Here is a 7,291-nt window from a genome sequence, read left to right as displayed (position 1 = left end):
ATGTTCTACACTGAACCGTATATATAATGACCATTACATTTTGAAAATTTATGTAAAAAAATGTTACAACTTTAAAAGTGATAAGGTTTTACATCTATTATCGACGTAAAACTACACTCCATCCAAATGCATGCAAAACTGAACCGAAGTATAGCTTTACATCGATAATAATTACACTCTTTTACCTTAAGGGATGAGAGATCCATCATATGGATGGCCGAACCCTGCAAGAAGGTAGGGCGAAATTTCAAAAATTTCTCTCTCCCATCTGGGAATCGCATTCCCTGTTTTAGAAAATCTGCATTTTCAAGGATCAATCTTGAACCAAGAACCAAACCAGATCTGAAACCAAAAGGTAGGAGAGGGAGATACCTGATACGAAGAAACAATATCCTCCAATGAAGGTGTTCACACCCAAAGAAATCTCCAAAGACTTCTCCCACTAAAGATGACACAGTGTAGGGTGGAGCAGAATCAGCAGTGTTCTTCCCAATAACCGAATCCTTCAGAAAGAATTCAATGGAGGCTGTGAGCACGACTTCAGATCATCCTTTCTCCAAAGACTGATATCAAGAACGCTTCTTGATCACTCCTACAAGAATGGAGATCGAACTAGCAATGGCGGCAAATGGAGGAGAGCGCATGGAGAAGATGGCGCAGTCACATTGTTGTTGTCTTCTCTCTTTGTGATATGGGATCTGATCTCTGGGGTTGAATGTGTAGAATGGTTAGCCCCCTCCTGCTTTTATAGCCTTAGAGAGAGCTCCTAATCTCATTAGGAGTTTCCTAATCCAAATCTGTATTTGGATAAGGAGTTCTCTTTAAGAGATAGAGATAATGCCTTATCTTATCTACACATTAGATCAGCCCTCCTAATCTTATTAGGAGTTTCCAAATCCAAATCTATATTTGGATAACTCCCTATCCTATCTGTTAATCCAATCCCAGATCCGCCCCTCTCTTTAACTAATCAAATTAGACCAGTTCGAATTGGGCTTTAGCCCATTAAGTCCATGTACTCACTTACCTTCCAAACTGTTGTCCAATTGGGTTTCCTTGTATGGCGTGGAACCCAAACATTGATCTACACATCAGCCACATGGGTTCAGCATAGCCTCTGCTACAAGGCCTAGCCGAATTCACTGTTATGGGCAGTGAACCCCTGAGCCCATCACCATGGGTTCTTAATGGATTCAACACTTACACTAAGTGGTCCCTGGGCCAAGCCACCTTATAAAAACCCAGGGACTGTGAGCAAATGCAAAATTAGTCCATCAGGTATTACACTTAACCTCTCAGCCCATAATGATCAAACACTACCCGACAAGAGAGGAGCTCTCCCTTGGTTGCAATGAACAGTGTTGCACTCTCTACTCACATGGATCCTGGGAATTAAAACCTTTTGCAAACATTTTGAAACCATAATATATATACATACATATATGTATGTATGTATGTATGTTTGTATGTATATCCGAATATAAATATATTTTGCAAAACAAATTTCAACGATTGAAATTGGCTGTCGGCAGTCTTGGTTTCCATCAGAGAGAGTGCATCCCCGATCATTACCTTTGTCCGACAAAGGGGCTGATCCTGTCACTATGATCACCCACTCAGATGAATTCTCAGACTGTCCCAACATACCCAGGTTTTGGCCTCCTCTAAGGATCTCACTGATTGACATATTAAAGACAGCCCAATCCGACACCTAGTGCAGTATCATAATCGAGTCTAGGGGTCAGGTGCAACTTTCTAGTTTTTCCCATCAGTCTCCAAGGTCCAGGGCAATACTGAAAATCTGGTCCGGTTCAGGGTTTCAAGTAAGCCTACACTGCATGTACCTCGGATCTCACCCTGGTAGCTGAGACAAGCTACCCCAACCAACTTGGCGGCACATCAGTGTCAGCCTTGGCAGGATAAATCTCTCCAGACTTATCTAATGGTTGTGAACACTCTAAACTAACACGAGTCTCATATGTATCCAGTTTAAGAGTATTGCACATTAAATCAAAATTTCAACCAATTGTGTCAAAAATGGCACATGATCTATTTACTTTTTATTGGTTGACGTACCATAAGATGTATTTTCACGTTTTACAAGGTGTAGTTACTATTCAAGACTTTAACAATATTAAATATTCACTGATGATGTGTCACTTTATCACCGGTTCAAGTTTTTAGTTTCACGTAGATTTTGCTATAATTACAATGTAAATCTATAGATAAATTAACATATACATGGATCCAGTGAAAACTTAACTTTCTTGTTGTTTGTAATTTCTAGAAATAAAGGTAAATAAAAAGTAATTATTTTAACAAAAAATTAAAAAAAAATTGCAAATTTTCATACTTGCATGTGATTTGTGTCTTGAATTAATTGATATTTTATAATTACTTCTCATGGATGAAGGATCTAAGATGTCTTTTAAGTTAAGAGTACATATTCTTTATTTAACTATGACTTAATGATTTGATATAATACAAAAACAGTATTAAGTATTTTTAGTAGATTGGTGCTCAAACACAAGTTGATTGCATTTCTTCATAAAAACCAATAAAATATCTATTTTTTTGTGAAGTTGGTAGTGTTGTCAATGCATTTTTGACATTTATTTTTGTTGGGTTTGAATATCCCCTCTCAAATTTTGGATCAGTTCAGAGCATATAATATGGTCTTGTTAAAAAACGGATCTGATTCAAATATAAGTATTGACTGTTTCTATATTTTGAACCTTGCAAATGGGCAATTGATCTATATCATTGCTAGCACAAACCACCTCCTCTCATTTCTCATTATGGTTATTTATTTTTAAATTAATTTATTAAAATATAAGTATATCAATCCGTTTAGATCTTAATTTTCTCAAATAATACATATCAGTACTCTCTAATAAAATCATTCTTAGAATCTTCTCTCTCCCCTAGCAAAAGTCAACCTAAGACTAACCCTAAACATGAACTTTGACCCGGATCCAAATCAATTTCAAAACCCAAACCTAATCAAATAAAATATATCAATACAATAACTCACGTTCTACATGAAGTATGTGTTTGGTTCCGTTTATATTTTTTCATTCAGCGTTTATACTTTATTTGCTTGCAAAATCAAAAAAGGTAATAATTATAACCATTTATGACAAGTAGGCGCCACTAGGCTCCACATCAATGTACCAGTGAAAAAATGCCAAATCATTTGTGGAAACTTTAAAAAATAACTTTCTCAAACGGAGGCGTGCACAACCAAAGTCCGTTTTTTCCATTCTCGATGCATACGAAAGAGTAAGAAAGGGGAACTGCTAAAGTGGCATCTATGTGGCAGAGTTTATTGAATAAATGTCCACAGAACCAAACACCTTAAAAAGTCATTTAGCTCACGCTCTACATAAAAGTCATTTGGCCCATCACATCAATTTTATAAAGGCATTATGTGACAATTGAACTACTTATTTCTTTTTTCATTTAGACTGTGTTTGGTCGCAGTGCAATTTTATTTGCACTAATACAAATGCATGGGAGTGCAAATGTAAAAAATGTCAATTCTCGTTTAATTTTGTTTTGGATTTTACTCTATTCTTCTTCATATCTTAATTTACTTTATTTGTACTGCAATCAAATAAAATAAGTTAAAATTTGAAACAAAAATACAGAATTTACATTTAAATAATTTGTGATGTCATAATTTTGCATCAGTGCAAATTTATTTGCATTGCAACCAAACACAGCCTTAGCGTTTAAACCATGGATTGGTTTTGGGAACCCAGATCTACTGCTGTATAAAAGGCTATATAACCAATTACAAATGAATAAATAAGTGTTTTGTATACAAAGCATGTATTCCATGTATACTGAATACGCCAGTCCCCAGTCATGGTTGGTTGGTTACATACGATTTTATTCTGCCTTAGGTCTTAGTTTTGCATCAATGCAAATAAATTTATACTGCAATCAAACACAGCCTAAGTGCCATTTGGGAATTCACTTGGGTCTATTATTGAAAACATCTCCCAATGATGTTTTTCTTTATATGGATAATTATATTTTTCCTTTTATATAGATAATTATATTTTTCCTTAATAGATTTAGTTTTGAACCGATGTTTGTAAGATCCAATCAGAACTTTGGATCGGATTAGATCTATTATTTGTATTATCAGATCTTCAAATATTACCCCAATTCAAATCCAATCCAATCCATTTGCATCCCTATGATTGAAAAACTCATGTATATTGATTATTGCTAACTGATAAACAACCCACCAAGACCTACTTACGAACCAAAGCGAAGACCGTCCAATCCAATCCGAAACCAAGAACATTGTTGAAACTGCCATTCCTGGTTCCTATATATAATTAGCATTCACTATTTAGAATAATCAAGAAGGATGTTTGCTTTGTCGATCTCCCTGGATGAAATCTGCTCTTTCTTTAGGGGGAACCGAAGGTAGCATGCAGTGGACAAAACAATTGACTTTGCATGTGATAGGATTTTTGGGTGGGCAAGAAATGGGCCCATCAAGCAGCTTTTCTACCTAGTCGATTAGCTTTTGGCAAAAGCACTAATCTGAATGTGCAAAGGGGCATACATGCCAGAACACTTATTCCTTACAACGGACCACCGTCCGTGAGGCATACGACATACCTGAGGCTTATTAGTGTACTTGTGTAGAGGGCTTATATGCCATGCCCACAAATTGGACGGGCTACATTGAAACAGAGGAAAGGCTTGGAAAGCAAAAAGCTTAACCCAGGTCCACCGACAACCACTCACGGCATACCAACCCCACATCTAACTCCTCCTAACCCAGACAGGTCCACCGATCAAAATTTCACTAATATATCCTTTGGGCCTGAATATCTAACCAAGCCCAGAGTAACATAACATATTAATGGGCCTAAAATTAGAACCAGGCCCGTATGACCTCCCTTATTCCGAAACTTAGTTTTCGAACGGCTCCAAAACTAAGGCTATGTTTGGTATACTTTTATTTTTGTACTTTTAATAGTACAAAAGTATAAAGTACAAATACATTTTGTACTTTGGTATTTTTGCTTTGGAAACAGTTTGGGCAAAAGATTTTGAAAAGCATGCTTTCCAAAATAGAAATACCATTTTTGCATGTTTACTGCCACTGGTTTGTTTCCTAAAATATTCTTGAAGCTTTATAGAATGTTTCTATAGCTTGTTTATTGTAATATTATATATAGCATTATACTTGTATAAAACCACTTCGTTTCCTAAACCAAGGGATGGTGGGACGTAGATGGGCGACGACGAAACAAGGACCTACAGCAGCAAAGAGGTTAAAGCTTGAAGACGATAGGCGAATGGGGGAGTCTCAATCAAGGGGTTTTACCTGAAGGGTGGTCACTATACCTATTCATAGGCCAAGTAGCCTGAAAACCCAACCCGGCCCGACCCATTATAAGTCGGGCTTGGTCACAATTTTAGGCTAGCGGGCTTAGCCTCGGGCCTAAAGAACCGGGCCCGACTTTTTTGGGGCCGAGCTCGGGCTTTCTCAAAAAAGCTCGACCAAGCCTGAGCCCGACATGATACTATATATTAAATAATAAAAATATATTTCATTTAATAAAATATATATATATATACAATATGTTTTCTTTGTTCTCTTTTTTTTTTTTCAAGTAATAGTGAGAAGTTTATTATTTTTTTTAGTTTTGAAGGTTTTTAATATAAATAAAACACTTTTTTATTGAATAAAAATAAAAAAAAAATCTATTTTCAAATTTATAGTCTAACTTGAGCTTTATATGAGGGTCAGGCTTGGGCCTGAATGTATTATATTGATACATAGACAAAGCCCAACCCAAATTAGGCCTGACCCTACCCAAATCCGACCCTTCCCAACCATAAAGCACGAAGTAATAAAAGTCGATTTCTTGATTTTGGGGGTTTTTGTGCTTTTAATAAGTATGAAAGCCAAAGTAAGAAGTATGCCATCCAAACATGATGTGGTGTTTTCCGTACTTTTAAGAAGTACGAAAAGTCTATCCAAATAGGGCTTAATTCTCCAACAAGGGCTCGTCTTTTGGGCCCTATTTATTTTTCGAGAAGTTATTTACCTAGGTAAATGCACTAGCCCATACCAGTCTATTAAAAGGGGCATTTTTATCCCATTCAAGTGTTGGCAACTTCCCCCTAAATGGGAAAGTTAATTTACCCACCTAGGAGATGGGTGTCACTTACCCAAGAAAATAAACTTTCCCTAGTCCCACATAAATATCAAAAAAAAAAAAAAAAGAGCATGGGTTTCTTGTAATCCCATTGGACAACTTTCCCCCTCTCAAAATCCCAAAAACAAAGTTGGTCAATAAGATTTTGGCTCCCATTAACTAAGATATTTATGCTTTTTTTTCCAAATTTATGTGTTGTTTATGAAAAATTTATTTTCCCTAGACACTCTAAGTGGATAAATAACTTTGCCACCTGGGGGAAAATTGACAACACTTGAGTGGGACAAAATTGTCACTTTTAATAATGGCTTTATATGACTAAAATGGCCGTTGTCTTATTTATCTGAGAAATAAAAGAACATGGGTAAATAACTTCCAAAAAAAATCAATGAGGGCCTAAAGGGAAAAGGGTCTCCACAAACTTGCTAATTGTATGTCATTTGTCAAGTTTGAAGACCAACTTGCTAATTGTCTCACCAAGGGTCTCCACAAACTGAAATTTGATATAAACCTTGGCAAACGAGACATGAGAAATATCTATGGTGAACTTGAGGAAGTGTTGAGAATATGTATTGATAGCAAGGGCTTTTAGGGTTTTTTTTTTAATTCTTTTTGTATTTGGGCACCCTATTAGGGGTATTTATGAATTTTTCAGGTTAATATAAAGTTTTCTTTGGATGTGAGCAGTAATTCACCCAACTCTTCTCTTCTCTTCTTTGTTTCTTATGTTACTTGACACTATCTGAAAGAGGTAGAGAATTGTTCTACTGAACAAGAATTCAAATGACATGAAGAATAATGCATCCATTGTACAAGAAAAAGTACTTAACCTATGGATAAAAAAAGCAGTTAACCTAAAAAGTCTTGTTCATCCTATGGGTGTGTCTTATTTCGCCAAAGCAAACTCTATTCTTGCCCATATCTTCAAAGTATGCTAATGATAAAAACATAATAAATCCTATCGGAGTAAATAAAGAATGGAATTAAGAATATTATAATAACATGATAAAATCATATAATGAAATGATAATGTCTACCCCTTCGGTAATAAGATTATACTCAGTAATTGTTATCTGAGAGAAGAAGTTGGCTAACAT

The sequence above is a fragment of the Nelumbo lutea genome, chromosome 2 (genome assembly GCF_056320005.1).
Source record: "Nelumbo lutea isolate HS-2025 chromosome 2, American lotus-T2T, whole genome shotgun sequence".
Classification (NCBI taxonomy): Eukaryota; Viridiplantae; Streptophyta; class Magnoliopsida; order Proteales; family Nelumbonaceae; genus Nelumbo; species Nelumbo lutea.
The sequence above is the reverse complement of the archived record's forward strand: the minus strand, read 5'-3'. Positions refer to the sequence as shown.